This window comes from Varroa jacobsoni, unplaced genomic scaffold (assembly GCF_002532875.2).
Source record: "Varroa jacobsoni isolate VJ856 unplaced genomic scaffold, vjacob_1.0 scaffold_1015, whole genome shotgun sequence".
Classification (NCBI taxonomy): domain Eukaryota; kingdom Metazoa; phylum Arthropoda; class Arachnida; order Mesostigmata; family Varroidae; genus Varroa; species Varroa jacobsoni.
This window is the reverse complement of record NW_019213917.1, coordinates 274,162-291,594: the sequence shown is the minus strand read 5'-3', so window position 1 is coordinate 291,594 and position 17,433 is coordinate 274,162. Positions and strand designations below refer to the sequence as shown.

The following is a 17,433-nucleotide window of genomic DNA, read 5'->3' as shown; positions in this document are numbered from 1 at the left end:
AAGACACAACAAATGTTGCGTCCTTTAGAAGATTTTTCCACTATAGGTGCATCGATAATTCTAGTAATAATAATTTGTTAGTGAGTGATGTACTTAACTTTCGATCGAACTTAACTTTGCGATTTACGGAGGGTGCGAAACGAGACGACGGAAAGAAACGTTAGATTTTAGCAAACGTTCAAGTATCTTGAACTCAGTACTTCTCCCGCTACCTTTAGACTTGGATGGGCTTGACAACTGGTAACAGCTACGGTACAATTACACCACTGCCACTAACATTACAGTGATAGAAGCCCACTGAGTGCAATAAATAGGAGCCGTACATTATACAAGAGCGCCCATGATGCTACTCATAGCGTTTAAACGTCGTTTGATGCATTCATCAACGACTTGATCCCTACTTGGTATCTAGTCCTAATGTGCTAGATATCCGGATGGCAGCCTTTTTTCCTAACCCGGAAGAAGCTGTCAGGATGCAGCGCTAAGTGTTGCGTGCGGTTAGTGTATTGCCGATGGTTGGCTGTACATTACGATCAAGCATTTTTCACTCGTTTCGGCTTACATACTCCTTCTACTAAAGCTGCTATTGAATATAGCATTATGATTGTTGCCACGCTAGTCATTAGGGCGATGATCAGCACTTATTCATGTCATCTAGCTATATATTATTATTGTTTCTATCAAAATAGCGTCACACGATGTAGATTCTAGGCCAACAACAGAGTGGCTGTTAGCGGGACTGTTAGTTGTGGCCCCCCATTGTGTTATCTATGCTATTTTAACGTCTAATTTCGCTTAGGTAGAGAAGAATGGTGGGACATTAAGTAGGTAGATAGCTAGCTAGTTAGTTAAACGTCTTTCACAGAAAATGAAAATATTTGTATTTACGAAAAGGTCGTTTTAGCACTGGCACAAACCTTATTCAAAACCAAATGTGGTTTAAAAAAAAAAACCGTTAATTTGTTTAATCTATCGATTTTTTGCTTCCTGATTATATTCTTGACTTAAACCGTCCGGTGCTTTGCTCTTCGACTGCTTCGCGTGTTGTAGTTCTCCGATAGTTGAAGCCTCTGTAGCCGTTATGGTTGATCCCCTTCAGATGATCTCACAACAACATTGCCCATTAGTTCCGTCCATGTTCTCATTCGTTCTTCGTAAAACCCAACACTGATAACAACAACACATATAGCTACGAGAAACATCTGAAATATACTAATGGAAGACCGTGCCCTCATGTAAAAGATTAAGGTTACATCTAACCTTCTGGAAGTTAGCCCAGAAAAAAGCGTATCTGCGCTAACTTATCATTTGGCTCATTGCAAATAGAAAATATTCAATGGCTTTAAGTTGAAAGAAAGTTTGATTTTTGTTGCCTCACACTAACAAACAGATGCTCTAGGCGCGCCCAAGCGAATTCGTCCTACTAGGTACGAAAACGAGGGCCGGTTATCCTTTCAATTTAGTTTTGCCACGCAGATCGATTCTGGTCGAAATAGCTATTTTCGCGTTTTGTGATAACTGCTTTCAGGTGCGAACATTCAGGATAGGTTGGTTGATCGTACCTGTGGATTTAATGTCCTATTAAGTAGCTACATCATATCGCCAATATGCACTCTAACCAGTATCAACCAGATAAAAAAAAAAGCTTATGTGTGAATATCGGAGTAGTTTCTGCTAATTCATGTATTCGCCTACTGCTCGTTCTCACAGGGCCATGGCTAACTAAAGTGAATTGGCACTTTTGTTGAAACTCTCCAACATTTACACATCCCGCATTTTTTGGCTAGGGACTTATTGTCTGTAAAACCTATACATATCTGCTCAGAGTTAAATCTTGCTCGGACGGCGCAAAATAATTACTTTTATTGCCTTCATTGTCCCTCAGGCTTCAGGTTTAGTGAACGTGTTTGTCATTTGTTCCGTTTAGGTTACCCATGCACAGACGTGTTATGTACTTGTCGTTTAAACGTGCCCGACTCGATCTTTGCGCTAGAAGAGCTCGTGGAAGACATGGTAATAAGAGTTATCTAACGAAAGTACAATTGTTTTCTTGCACCTTGCATTAAGGTGCCGAATAACATACGCTGTTGATAGTATCTGCCAATCGGCTGAAGTTGCGCTCGATCCCTAGTAACAGTAAGTTTAAAATTCTCGCGCTTTTGAAGAGACGCACACTTGATGCCTCTTAACATTCCGACGATCTTTGTGGTGCGCCTGACAACAAACGGCACTTTTGGCCGTCACAAAATCGATGACAAGCCGTCGCTGAACAAACGAGGCTGACGTTTACGAAAAGTATGTTTAAAATCCTTCTGTAAAAAAAAAAAAAAAAAAAACTTCTGTAAGTGACGATCTAAGACTGAAAATGATGTAATTGTTACCTTTGTGCTAGGAACAGAAGTTACATTTGGAAAAATTCGTGACGATCTTTTCAAAGAGCGACAACAGAAACAATTGTCAATCTTATCACCACTGGAATGGCATCCTTCGTAACATCATGCTTCATCACGAGAATAGCACGTAATTACGTAGAATTCAGGTGGTTTACGGCTTTATGCGAAAAAATTGGTGCTAAATGGCCTGAGCCGTGGGAGACTGCATTAGAAGCCAGTAAACGACTCCATCATTTATGGCAACAGAGACGGAGTTTGTCGCCACTCTAAATGCATTCCGTTACTGAAAAATATGGATAAGTAAAATAGCCTCGAAAATCCTAGTGCAGAATTCCGACACGCGTTGAAATCTTGGAGTAATAGTGCCAAAGACATGAATCACATATCAGGAAGTCAGAGCTTTGATTGTATACCTATACAGTATGGTGGTAAAGACCTATGCAGTATACTTGCCGTGCAAGTCGAGATGATAATAACGACGAGAAAGATAAGCAAGTAATAACTATTAAAATGGGTTGAATATTTTATAATAATATCCCTAAAATATGTATACTTCTGTCATGTAAATGTGTATAAACGTCTGTAATTGGTGCGATTTCTTGTTTTTATTTATTAGTTTTTTTTAACAAACTTATTTTATGGGCAGGAAAACTAGAATGACTTCTAGAAATTATACAAGGTAAAACAACGATGTTTTAAAATATTGGGTACACGCTAAAGCCGATACTCTGGGAGCTTTTCAACAGCGTTGTGCTTTGTACGACACCTAATCACGTTATCCCTGTTTTTTTTTTTTTTAATTTTCTCCAAAGAATCCATAGTAGGATAGCTTATGCTGCCTATTTCTCTTTTCAGAGCTAGGAAGCAGTCGAAATTGTACGGAGATCTGCAGAATGTATAACTAAAGACATCGCTATATTTCGTGCCAAACCGTGATTGAAGCGTTGTGGTAAGGTCGTGTGTGTGTTATTGTGGAGCAACTGTGAACCTCCGTATCATGCACCTATCTTGAATTCAAGATATCTAGTGGCACTGAACGATACCTCATAACAACAAACGGCGCTAATGTCCATTGTGACCATGGGCATCAACTTACCGGCGAATCTATTCAACATTGTCGTTGAAGTTATTTCCTTCGCTGCTCTCATCTGATCCTGTTCTGATCGTTGGCACAGACTGACCTATCGCTCGTTTATGGAGCCCAGGTAGTTTTTCGGTGGTAATATTTTTCTATATTTATTTCTAAAATATACCACACGTAATGCAATTTCAATTAATAAAGATCCTATTGGTTGGTTGCTTTATCTTCACTATATTCGCATATAATTACACAACGCGTACTTCGAGAAATACCATACCGAGCGAACAGAAAACGCATTATATATACTTTATTTTGCTTCAGAATTTCCATGACCACCGTTCCAACTTATTTCGTTGAAGGTGCGCAATGTTTTGAGTGTTCACGTCCGTCCGTTCGGCATACCATCAGGCGAGCGGCTCGCAGCACGAAACAAAGCGTGTCCACGTTTGGATTCGAATTTAAACACCCATGTTTATTCAATAGCAGGTAAACAAGTTACCCACCACGCCCATCACAAGAAGTCGTTTAAGATGTATCTACCTCCTCCGAAATCTTCGATCTCCTAACTCCGTTCTTCGAATGACTAACTCAGCAATAAACTGGAACTTCGGTGAAAGTCTCTTTGTCCAGTGTTTTCATTTGAAAGTTAATTACTAGGCTGTTATTTTAGGCACTAAACAAACATTTTGACTTTAAAGGCATCATCTTCTGATGATATCGAATTAGTTTAAAATTGTAAATAATTAAAAACTTAATACAGATATTTGCCACATTTCTGTCTGCTAGTGATACACAATTTAAAGGGAGTTCCACCCCACTGAATAGGTCCGGAATAGCTAATATGCAATGACATGGTTCACCAATTTTATGCTTTTTATATAAGTATGTATACAAGTGTGAGTAATAAACACTGTAAAGGTATTGTTCAGCTATATTAGTTATCATTTCGTATACGTTTCGTTTCCCGATTTGCACCTTTTCCATGTATCGTGTCCTCCTTATGATACAATTAGGGGCGGAACAGAGTTCGACAGATGAATGTGCTAGATATTTACTTTAGCAATAACAATTCAAATTTAAAAAGGAACAACGAGTATAATCAATGAAATTATCAATAATTAAGTTAGATAGAAATGGCTAGTATTTTATTAAAAAGTATCGGTCAATGAAAGTGTGAAAAACCATGACGATAAATTAAGCGTTTCATTGGGTCATGCCCATGTTAGTTCTTAATTATCTCTGAAATATCATTTTTTGATCAACTGGCTCGTATCCATTAAGGATTGTTGAAATTCATAATACCTATCAGTCTGCAAAGGCTTGACGACAAAAAACTACGCCAAGATGGGCACTAGCTTCGATAGATACCTTATTACTAAAGGCTTGAAGTAGTTTGAATTCATACAAGTGCAACACCTATAGATCGCTGCAGATTTTCACGCCAACGTCCCATGTTCCTTCACATAAGCTGCAAAGAGTAATTTTCGATACCGATAAATTGATGGGTATTTAGCGAGGGGTAATATAAGCAACGCCATGTTCGTGCACTGGATGCTCGAGCTATAGTTTATAGTACATGCTTATTTGCACGAGATATACGTGAACTTGATAAAGCTTGGTAGATGAAGAGCTTAGCACGACCGTATCACTTTCGAGAGGCTTAACTAAGCCTCCCTCACAATATTCGCCAGTAAGGATGCACGATAAGTGTTCACTGTATAAAAATGTGCACGCAATCAATTCTTATCAGTTAGCTAAGCTTTTTTACATGGTCGATACCATCAAGGTAACGAGTCTTCACAAGGTCGAAGTCTGGAACAACAAACTGTATACCGTCAACATCCTTTCATTGGAAGCAATCACACTCTGATATTTGTGTCTGTTTATTGTCGGTGAACAGAACTTTATATTTCATATGCTGCTATTATAAATAGACATACAAAACTGACATCTAAGTAGACGAATCGGCCTTTTTCAATGTTATCTTCTAGATCAAAACAAATAAAGCCATCATTAATGATGACTAAACGACTGACATAAATCATAATTTTCATTTGTTACTTTTGCTTCTAACTTACCGTAACCAATGGGATTTAAAACTTGACGTATGCAAAATGCAGCTCACTAAAAGTCTCAAAAATTCACGTTTAATTTGGAAGTTGCTTAGGTTTCAACATTTCACGACAAGTTGTAAGGCATCTAGCATTTGCCTGGCACGGTCCCATTTTAGAGAACGACTCACCAAACGGTTCGTTACGACGCCATTTTCCGACTTCATTTCTACCCAGTCGTCCTGCTGTTGCAGGTCCGTTTCGGAGTTTCTTTTCTCCACTTCTTAACAAAATCATACAAAAATGATCAACTGATGCCGAGGGGTGGGGGGTGTCGGAAGTCCAACGTAGTACCAAGGCTTCCGTTTTCCTTATCGTTGGGTTTGGTTCTTCCTCATCGGTCCTTTAGTATTCCTCCGACTCGTTTCTCCATGGTAAAAGCCAACGACGTTGACGACTGCTATGATGAAACGTCCCTACAAAATGTATTCTTGTCGAGCCGCCGCCGCCGCAACGGCTGTGATAAAGCCACCTGCATACCGGCACCAATCGGTAAGTGCACAGCACGCAGGGCCCGCACAGCTACAGACGGACGTACACGACGGACACTCCTACAGCAGCAGCCGTAATAAAATGTTGAAATTTTTTTGCCAATGATAATGGCTTGTAGTAGCCCATAGTACTAGCACTTGTAGTATTAGCGGCAGTAGCCGTATTGCCGACCGTTATGTGAAGTAATCATGAGTCTAACTGAAATCATTATAGTTCGCGAACCAGCCTTGTTTAGCATTGTAATTCCAATCTGTCGGGTTGTGACGATCGTGGCGATGCTATTGTAATCATGCTCTGGGTGCCAGCAAGTAGTTCACGCGGACGAGCTAGGAAAATAGCGCCTCTTCGTCTACGTCTTTTACCTCATTTGCCTGAACTGCGTCATTTTCATCGCTATCGGCCATAAGCGACAGCCGTCGCTTCCCGCAATGCGGGAAACATATCTCTATGTGCCCTTTTATAGCATTACAGATGGATTTGTTCTGCTCGTTTAGAGAAGAGTCTTTTCGTCGAATCTTTTTTTTCTTTTTTTTTCGTTTCGACGCTTTATCATTCTATTGCTGAGGAAAAACGTATTAGAAAGTCATCACAGACACCTATTGAGCCGTCGTCGTCGTCTTCGTAGTCGTTCGATGGCTAACGGTGCTGTTACCGGCCCCAATCCCAACGACAGCACGAGCAGTGAATACTACTAGCAACTATTGTAGACGTCATAACAGTAGTGGAAACGATGACAGACCAAACGCGAGGGTCACATTTTGGCACAGTAAAACAACCCTTGCAAATATATAAGAGATTTACAATAAGCCGATGATCGATCGAACGAACGTTAATCAATCGATCGTTGCGAGTTCTGCCAGTAGTAGAGTGGGTGTATGTGTGTGCATACGGAACTGAGAACGGCGACATCAAGAAAATATTTTTCAAACAAAACATTTCCTCAAGCGTTTGTATTTGTGTGCGTGGCCGTATGCGTGCGCATATTCGTGTGTATGTGCCCGTCTACTGGCAATTGTAATATGTTTTGTTAATACGCGTTATCAGAAAAAAAGACGCGACGATGAAGCATGTCTCACAAAAAGTTTAGGCTAAATTAGGGAACAACTGATGGCGTTCGTATATATAAACTAAATCATCCATATGAAAACAGGTATCTGGATGAAATGTTTTGTGCGCATGCGTTGATAGAAATATTCTTAACGTGGTATTCAATATAGCAGTTCCTTTCTTCGATTCCAAGATTAAACTCATAAGTCTTACATGAATGATGTAAATTTGAAGATATTTTTTAACAGTAATCATATCATATATTTTGAAGAGTTAAGGTCTCGCTCAAACACATTTTATACAAAAATATCCAGCAGGTTCATAGGTTTCGGCTGACTTTGAGCCTAAAAATCCCAAAAATAGAAACCGGCTTAAATAGAGAAAGAGTTTGTTGGAACTTGACGAAAGCCTAATATGGACGGTTCCATAGGCGATAGATCTCAGAAGCAACCTCTAATATTTGCATGAAAAATCATTAGACATAGGTTTTGCTGCTTACTCTTTCGTCCAGTCGATTTGCTGTGAGTCCCCATATTAACGTATGAAAACCCTTCTCGAAGTATGGGGAAGCCAACTAACGATTTATAGTTGCATAAAGCGCCGATCTCAATCTTATCCGGTGCAAAGATCTTACATAACAGTTAATCTTTGCTCATATTTCAAAAGCAGAATTCTTGCCTTCGCCATGTCAAGTTAGAATGGGCTTTTTTTTTTTTTTTTTTTTCTGTATTCATAATAGTCCATAGACGCTTGCTTGTTACGATAAATTTGCCGCAAAAACGTGCCCGAGTTCATTACGAACGTTCTGTAAAATCTTTGAGTCTAAAATTTCCGAGTCTAACCCGATTTTTGGCGTCTTTTGAATCTTACAGTAGGGTCAATACCGGTGTTCAAGATATTTTTTTACCAAAGTTCGAATCCTTCAAAAAAAAAACTTTTGAACGGCTTAATCCTCTGGAGTGAGGAACCACCGTAGAGAAAAAAACTAATCCCACATTAGTTTGAAAGATTTCTTTTATATGTATACGGTTATGGGCGCAAATCCCGTATCCCGCAGTGATGTACAGAAAATTAACAACGAATACATTCAATTAAAAGTTGCGGATTCAGAGACGATAGAATGTTCGGTAGTTAGCTGAAAAATCGCATGACGGTGAGCTTTTATTGGTAAAAATAATGATAAGTTTGTTTCACTCACACGTATGGATTTCGATTGAGCGGACTTGACATCTGGGTGCTGGCCCAGATTATCGCCGCTCGTATAACATTCTATTAAGTATACTCGCCGTATGCTCTCTGCGTGTGCACGACAAATCATCTTCGTAACAGCTAATTGTCGTTATCGCTAACCGTCACAAGACTGAATTAGCTGACGCGCAAGGTCAAACGGAGGCATTACAATTACGACACCATCACGACTCACATTTGCATCAGTTTCACAGCTACTGTCATTAAGCAACTATCCTATGCAACAAAAACGACCCAATCCCAGTCGTCTTCCTTTTGAAGAATTTCTTTTACCAATTTAAAGAAAGAAAGAAGAGATCGCACTGCTTCAATTGCCATTTCGTCTGGTGCTACTACTCACACTAATGCGACTGCCTGTGAATTTCAAATTGATCACCTCTGCTAGCGGATGCTGTTTTTCAGACTCTATCATGATCTGCCAGCGCATAGGTTGATCGAGCTGGGACCAACGGTACCCCTTGTACTGTGGTTTTGTTCGGCTTTGTCCTGAAAGTCATTTCCACTCCTTTTCTCCCGCTGTCTCTGAATCGAAACAGCTGAGCAACTGGCTGTCGTCCCAGAATCCTCGGAACCAACGAGCCGCCACAGTCTAATCGTCACTGCCTTCGTCCTCCCCATTACCATCTCTCTGTTTGAGGGTATCTAAGTTTTCGCAACACGGTTCGGGCGAGCTCGCATAGGCTGATTTTCTTGTTTCAATAGCAGTTTTTGCGAGCAACCTCGTCATTTTTGACGTTGTATCTGTTCCGACTGCCTCCGCTGTTACTGCTGCTGTCACTCGTACGTAATCTCCAGACAAGAAAGAAATTAACTTTCGAAACGTTTCGGTGAATTGTTATTAGTATCACGGTAATTATCATTGCAGTGCAGGGCATCATGGGCCTATCGACGGCTTAGTAACTGATAAACGTTCAACTTCACTGCTTAGTGTTGTTAGGACCGCTACTACCAGCGATCGCCACTGGGCACAATCCGCCCCTCCGTTTGTGCTAGGATGGGATCGTCACAATTATCAGCGTCATGATCTTCGTCATTGTCGCCATCATGAACATTCGGCTCGGTGTGCGAAGTTTAACTGACGATTCGTTGCTGGACAGCGATACTTGGTAATTCGTAGCCACTGCTGTTATTATTACCCATGCACGATTAACAGAGCCGATTACGCAGGACGAACTTCAATTGGGAACGCTGCTGGTTTCAAACTGTTAAGACTTTTGCCTGATGTTTTCTTCCGCTTTATGGATGGATACTCTCTTAGCACCGCTGCTAGTTCTATCTGCTTGGTTTATTTGGTGATTTGTCCTTCTTCACTATTTTATCTCGTTTTCTCCTAATGGCGAACGCAAGCCGCAAATGAAATGATCCGATAATGAATTTGTCTTCGCACTATCTATCTGTTGTTACGTGCGTCGTCTTTTCTTCTGTATCCAGTTCTTTCTCGGTCAACGCCGTTTTTTGCCTTCGTTTTTAAACCGTCCATTTAATCGGACTCATCAATATTCCACGCGAGATTTACTCGATTTATCGTCTTCATGTACATGAGAGACACCTCATAGGAGATAATGTCGAGATTGTACCTAGCTTGATCGTTTTATTTGACTGCACGATTAAGGATCAAGTAACTGCAAGTAGGATGAGTGGGCGATCATTAGATGAACAAATGACGTCGAACGGTAGCGCGGTGTTGACGTTTCCCGACATGCGGCGTCAGAGTGAGCAATGACCTAATCGAAAATGTCCAACGAGAGAATACGTAGTGCCATATATATATACATCCATCCTTTTTATGTAGTGTTTGAGCATCCGTAGGAAAAGATGTCACAAGCAGAAAACTAGCAAATATGTCAACTCCTTCAGCTAAACAGCGTGGCCGTGGCAAAGGAGGAGCGTGAAATAGTCGAACAGTCCTTGTATACTCGTACAAGGTGTTCTGGATTCTGGCTAATGCAGTAGCAATTTTCGCCTATCACTGTTTAAACATGTCACAAGCATGTCCCACCGCCATCACGGTACCGTTGGGTAAATCATTGGGTTATGTCACTAGGTTTAAGCTACAGATTCTTCGGATTATGTACAGCGTGGCATCAATATACATTGGATTCGAAATAACCAGTGGAAAACTATAGTTGTTTTTTTGCTTACTAACTATTCAACTAAAGTACCAGAAAGCTAGCTAAACAACTACTTTTTTTTTTTTTTTATTATGGATTAGACTCAAATATATATAGCTAGATTTATTTGTTTCTAATGTACAAAGAATGAATAATTTCCAGGCGGATTATTAGGCGGGTATGAGAAGGCGACGCTTTTCGCCAGTTGTTTTATTATAAATGAGAAAAAAAAAAATATGCGCGGTGCATTTCTCTGGCCAGCAGGCCCGTCTCCAGGTTTCATCCCCAATGAGGTTCATACAGGGACCATTTCGATTTTCGTATGGGGTGTTCTTTTGTCTCTATCACCTTCAAAATGTCCTTGTTTTCGTTGTCTATTGACGTCTTGCTAGTGATAGTATCGCATCGTATCGTCATTTCTGTTTGGTTGTCCCTGCCTGTTGGACGGTACAGCGTGTCAGAAGCGTAGCGTCGATGGCGATTCATCGTTTTCAACTTCCTACTGCGGCACAAAACATGACGTATGGACATTATGTCCATCAACAACCATTGCTATGCAACCGAGAATCTTGCTGGTGTTGCTATTGCTTCTTCATTCTTCCTGCTCATCATTGGCAAACTGTTAATCGTTGCCTCTGGTGACTTCCCGTTTATTTAGTTATACGCTACCATAATACATGGACGCGTAATGATCTATACAGCAGCGGGACTGTGTGAGAAGGGTAACGACAATGTCGAAACAACGACCAGCGGCTGCGGCAACCGATGGCTAATATCGAATCTAGGGGAGTCAGCCCAGCTACAAGCACTATAGTATTCGTAAGCTTAACCAAGATCTATAGCGATAGATAAACTATACGAAATAGACGAATGTGTGTATGTTTATACGTAACGTTTTTTTGGGCTTGCTGTGACCGTTGCATCTGAACTGACACGCTCCCTGTATAACAATTCAAGCAAAGAGGCTGAAGCGACTTCGTCTGCAAAGAATCTTCACTGGCAGAAGTGGAATCGTACACGATCACTGGGCGATCGATTGATATCGCTGTAATCGCCGATGTTGAAAGTATCATTCTGCTCCTTGTGAAAAAAGGCCGCCGCTAACACAGGACTGGTTAAAGGTGCGTACATCGCTTCCTTGTTATTTCGTTTGTCCACTTGTTTGTATTTTGATGATGTTCACGCTACTGTAGCAGTAGTCATCGCCCTCGTTGCCCATTGTATAATAAGTCGGTATCACAGTCCATGAGCATTTTTGAATAGTATCATTTCTTATCTCCACGATTGAAGGTAAATGTGCTAGCGATAGTGCGGTCGCTAAGAGTTATGGCTTTTGAAAGAGCCCAGGTAGCCATTTATAACACCTGCACTGACGGCTGAATTCGAATAAGAAGGAAGCGACGGCTATCATAGAATTGGACGACGTCCAAGTATAATTGATTTGCCAATTTACTAGAAATAATTTCTAACAACAACTAGCGCTTAGATAGTCATCGCCAATCATTGAAGTAAATAGGATTCTGCTGAAAGCTATAAGAAGAAATATAACGCCTTTTTTGCGAATAGGAGTTTTTATACTTTGGATTTCGCGTACCCCCCAAAACGTCGTGGTCCCTTAACGAATAAAGAGACAAATTTATGCGACTAATAGCCACCGTATAAAGGCATCATGTAGTACCTCACCCGATATCAAACCTGAGTTACAAATTCATTATAGAGAGAGCTAAATATTACATGCAAGCTAACCTTGAAGTTCGGGGCTAGAGAATAATTATATACACACATATATATATATATATATATGAGAGAAATAATAATGTTTTGTAGACCTCAGTTAAAATACTGTAAAAAGTTTCTCGACCTCTGCTTTATGTATATCCGCGCCTGAATTATAAAGTGTTAAAACGAAGGTCTTAGTTAAAAATTCAAAAAAAAAACTGGTGACCGGCCTAACTAGTCTCACTTTAGTCTTTCCCCGAAACTCGCGAGAACCAGGCTTACATCATGGAGTGTTAGTCCCGTTTCCGTCGGTTACTGACTGTCTGATCTGCTGTGTCAGTGAGAAAGGGACCCACAACGCCAGTACCCCTTATGGATGCGGAGTCGTGCAAGACATATTATTTGTTGCAATGATTATTGTTATAGCCACCACCCACATCTTGTTGTTATGGCTACAGCCGCTGCCACTACTATGCGTGGGAGTCGACACTCTTTCGATATGGTCGTTGTCATCAAAAGAGGTAAAAAGGACCAAGGAAATTTTTTTTACTCAAGAAGTTTTTTGGTCCTCAGCGCGAACTGAACCTACGCCAGCATTAGGTTAAGGCTTTGTACAGAGCGCGGAATCAAAGCCTCTTGTTGTTTCAAAACGTTTGGTTTACGCGAAACGTTTGTTTTAATACTCAGATTCTAATCTGATGGTAATAATGTTAATTACGTTGGGTGAAGTCGGCTGTCGGCTTGCAGTGTCCTTTTCACTTCTGAAGTCTTCTAGATACAAGCACGGGTACAACAACTGTGAAGTGTGAATATGTTACTAAACAGGTTAACAACCTTCACCACATCGCACCGACTATAAAGTTCCTCGGTTTTTGGTGGACGTTCCAATATGACTTGTAAGATCTTTAGTGAAACAATTAATTTCTCCGAAAACCATCTCGCAGCTAATATAGTTGTTGTTGTTCTGATTTCTCTCGCTCTTTTCAGAGTAACATGACTGATAACTTAGAAAATACGTATGTGTATATGAAAAATATATATTAAGAAAGCACTGTACATGACGACTGTGGCGAAGAGTGTCCGGAGCGCGCCATATAAAATTAATCCAAACACTCTTCAACTCCAGGTAATTACCAAGCTTATTAGTTGTCCTCCCTAAACAATCTGCTCTGAACTGGAACCGTTATTACCCCATCGCGCTCACTGTAAACGGTACATTTTTCTCACAAATAGATAGTGATGGGAGCTTTTTCAGTGGTCCCCTTCACTCTTATCACCCTTGTCATAACTTATACGCCTTTAAAGCAATCATACATCTCCTAAATCTAGCGCTAATAGATCTCAAGGGTCCACAATAGCAGCACTGGGAGCGATCTGTATCTCTGTGCTGGAGGCGCTGTAAAGAAGAGTCAGCTAATGTACAATATTGGCAGTACCATTATTCTAAACGTTATTATTATGATTATAATTATTTTTTGTCTGTCGAAAATAGTGGTTATAGCTTATTATATATATTTTTTATCGCTATTATTGTCCTGTGTCTGTATTATGCGGTTACCAAAAGCTATACCTAATAGGACTTCCTTCATTCCCGGTTGTTGCCTGAATCGATATTGTTACGGTATGTTTTGTTAAATTGCGGAATTGACAATGCCTCTGTCGTTGCTACGCTGATTTGATCCAATCGGTTACATCAATAATTCCAGAAATAACCGCAGCCGTACAAGCAGAAGCCAAACGCCAGTAGCAGCGCTATATGATCATCCTGATACGTTCTCGTCTTCCGTTTGTATTTCCCTTTATTGTCAGTTTGAACTCTCTACATAGCCTCTATATAGAATATCGATTTGTTAGCATGTATCAACGTGTTTCGACAATGTCCATTGTATTATAATGTTTTTTTTTATGACAATGACAGCCCCACCCTAGACACCGCATGTCACCGGTATGTCATCCCCATCATCATTATTATTATTATTGTTATCATCAAATAGGGCTTTTTCGTGCTGGATTGATTTCCTTTTTTTCTGAACTGAACTTGGCCCCCAGGTCGGCCGAAGTCTGCAACAATAGCGGCCTAGAATCAATTCACATGGCGCGTTCATTTCTGCCGCCGGCTAGTGATGTGTGGCGGGAAGCCACCGTTCGACGTTGAGATTCAACGTCTGTCAGCGGAAAAGCAGGGCGTCCAGTAGTTTCAGTCAGTGGAATAACTCACTGGCATAGCACATATTCTACACGTGATACATATTAAAGTAGCCGCTGTTGTGTAGTTAAGAGAGCGCAGTCATGCATCAGCTGGGGCACAAGCAGTGGGCGAAACACGGCAATGGCTGCCTGTATCAATTGTTTCCGGTTGGCTTAGTTACAACGTACCGGAACCAGAAAGCTAGAGTTACTTGTTGGTAAAATATTATTGTATTGGCGAGTGGCAATATAATGGAAATGTAGGAAATATTTATACTTCTTATGTATTTAAGTTATACGCCTACAAACGTTGCATATAATATTTTCATTTTGTTGAGAAGTTAGCCCTGACTTCACTTTGTTCATTATTATCCATAGGCGGAAAAGGTTCTAGAATCGCATTTCGGTGTCTTCGTTCGAATCATTGATAACCTAAATATTTATCGAAGATAAGTCTGCGAGCAAATGCTCAGGTGAGCCCCTGCGTGAAGAGTGTAAATATTACTTACCGGTAGTTGCTTATTATAATGGACAACAAAGCTTAAATTAGATATAGCCAAGTTAGAGGATCGAAGCTTCCTATCACAAGCAGAATCTAACTAGAGGGTCGAACCTAATCGAGGATTAGCTCAATCGGCCTCAGCACAGTTTACTTACCCTATTGTTTTTCTGTCGTCAAATCTTCAAACAATGCATCTCTGCTGATCGTTTTGGTGATGTTTTTAATAGTAGCCAGACATTGCTGGCAAGCGAGGCTACTGGTAATTAAGATAAGTCATTGTCTTCGGTAGAGCAATGTGGGGTCTCTATGCTGGCTAAATTTCAGCTAATGTAAGTTACTATGTAAGTGGTGTAGCCAATGTGAACGGTCATCATGATGCCAACGGATATGCTCTTTAATAAAGGGGCAGTTCGGTTGAGCGACGGTGAAAACGAAGAGCTCTAGCGAGGAAAGAGGTGAAGCCATGAATAAGGACAGAACGACAGGGAAGACTCCAAGCAGTGTCCCGAAAGCCAGTGTGCGAGAGCCCCTTTTCAACAGACGTCGATGACTACAATAATCTGCATTTAAAAAAGGCGGGACGGCGAATGCTTATCAACATGGACTCGTGCACACACGCAGGCACAGATCTATGTTGGGTTCTTCAGCGTTCGTTTAGGCTGGCCACCACCGCTGCCAACATTGGAACTCTTTTGACTCCAGTGGCACCATCCGTACCAAATTGGAACTGGGTATGAGCGTAGGATCCGCATTAGGCCAAGGACCGGTAACGACAACAACGGTGGCGTCCACTCGTCGTATACTTTTGATCTATACCAGTAATCTATAGTTCTTCGCAATTGCCACAGCTGCCGTAGAACAACCGATATGCGTCTCTCCATTAGAGCGCAACACTATGGCGTTCTCTGTCTGTTTGGCTGGCTGGCTGGCTGGCTAGCTGGCTGATGACCCGTCAACGTTGTACTGAAACGCACAGAGTGGCAGATCTCTCAATACCAACACCTGTAACAGCGACAAAGACAACATGGAAACGACGACCGCTTCGACGCGTTTCAGCAAAATTCACTGACAAGCGCAATGAAACAAAGTACGTTTACCATCGTCGTTTTATGTGGTAATTATTCTGCAAGTTTTACACCTCAACGCCGTTGGCCTCTCGTATACAATGTACTAATATTAGCTTACGTTGCGTATATCGTCATTACAACAACTGTGTTTGCTGCGCGTATTCTGTTACTGCGCAATCAGTTGATGTTGGTCTAATCGCCAGCGTCGACCATTATCGTCTGTCCATTATAATTCATATTACGTCTATGATACATAACAGAAAAACAAGCATATGCAAATAACTTCCAGCATCTTGCCGCTTAAAGGACAGACAAAAGGCTAGCATGAGGAAACACGTATGCATTGTGCGGGTGTGCGTCTTTGTTGGTGGTGTTGTGTAGTCAACGGCTATTTCCTAACAAGTATACAGAAGGCAGGTTGGTCTTTAACAGGTCGATTATGTTTCGTTACGGTGCAGATGTGACCGTACCGCTGTTAGCGAGATCGCTTTTCTGAGTTTCGACGATTATGAGACTTTGCCCCCCTCCTTTGGGCAAGTAAGCAACGCTATTGGATAAACTTGGCGTGGTGAGATACCTGAACGTGAGGCGTAAGCTTTCGAAGCGCAGTAACTTTTCCCTCAAAAAATAAAACTTTGTTCGGCCTCAATTTGAAAATGCTTCAAGGCGAATCTATTCGAACTTTATTCGGACGTTTTTCAAAGTAAATTCCAATTACACAAAGCGTTTCTGACGACAAAGAAAACTAGTGCACGTTTACGCATTTCCCAAAAACTCGTTACTGCTTTTGATGCTACATGCAACACTGCTGGTAACACGAATTGCAGGACCGTGTCAGGCGTTGTGATAACTCTTCACTCAAAAGTTTCATTGAATGCTTTCTCTTTTTGGCTTGCCTGTAAGTTAACACGTGTCATGCGTACGTACATAACTTTATCCGTCACCAACCGATTTGGATAACAAAAATATACAGGCTAATTGTGCGGGGTTAAAGCGAATCCCTTACCTATGAATGTTATTAGTGAAGAACATTTTATATGATAAACTCAAGGTACGTATTGAATTCGGACCGATAGTTACCCGATGAAATGGCACATTTTAAAATGCAGATGAAACTTTATTCGATGTCCTTCATTCCATAATTTTTCTATATTGCCCAGACTTTTCTATCTATCGTGCTCGCTTCGTATCAGTTTGCCATGACTAGAATACCGGTTTAACATATAACCAAAACATTGTAATTATTAACGACTTTTGACTGCGGACGCTTTTGGCTCGCCCTCCGTCAGCGTGTGACAAACAAGAAGTTATTACACAAATCAATAATAATGTTCAGATAATGAAATCGTACTGGTGCAAGCCGATAAACTATGTACCGCTGAACGAAAAAGCACCTCACGTTGACCCCTAAACAAAGTCATTTGCTGTGTTCTTCAAGCACATTTTCGCTAGCCAGGATTAGCACAGTTCTATGA

The 17,433-nt window shown here is 40.9% G+C and overlaps 2 long non-coding RNA genes across 4 annotated transcripts; one reads left to right on the top strand and one right to left on the bottom strand.

Annotated features, from left to right (window-relative positions):
- Positions 1 to 864: 864 nt before the first annotated feature.
- LOC147752763 (uncharacterized) lies at positions 865 to 2,915 on the bottom strand. Of its 2 annotated transcripts, XR_015313201.1 has the most exons (3): positions 2,406 to 2,915; positions 2,084 to 2,312; positions 865 to 1,212 (listed from the first exon to the last, which is right to left on the bottom strand). It is a non-coding gene; the product is annotated as an uncharacterized LOC147752763 (long non-coding RNA). The 2 variants fall into 2 exon arrangements; XR_015313200.1 differs by having other exon boundaries at positions 865 to 2,312.
- Positions 2,916 to 2,996: 81 nt separating this feature from the next.
- LOC111265813 (uncharacterized) lies at positions 2,997 to 4,095 on the top strand. 2 transcript variants are annotated; one of them, XR_015313199.1, is made up of 3 exons: positions 2,997 to 3,072; positions 3,249 to 3,598; positions 3,834 to 4,095. It is a non-coding gene; the product is annotated as an uncharacterized LOC111265813 (long non-coding RNA). The 2 variants fall into 2 exon arrangements; XR_002683687.2 differs by having other exon boundaries at positions 3,071 to 3,150.
- The last annotated feature ends 13,338 nt before the right edge of the window (positions 4,096 to 17,433 follow it).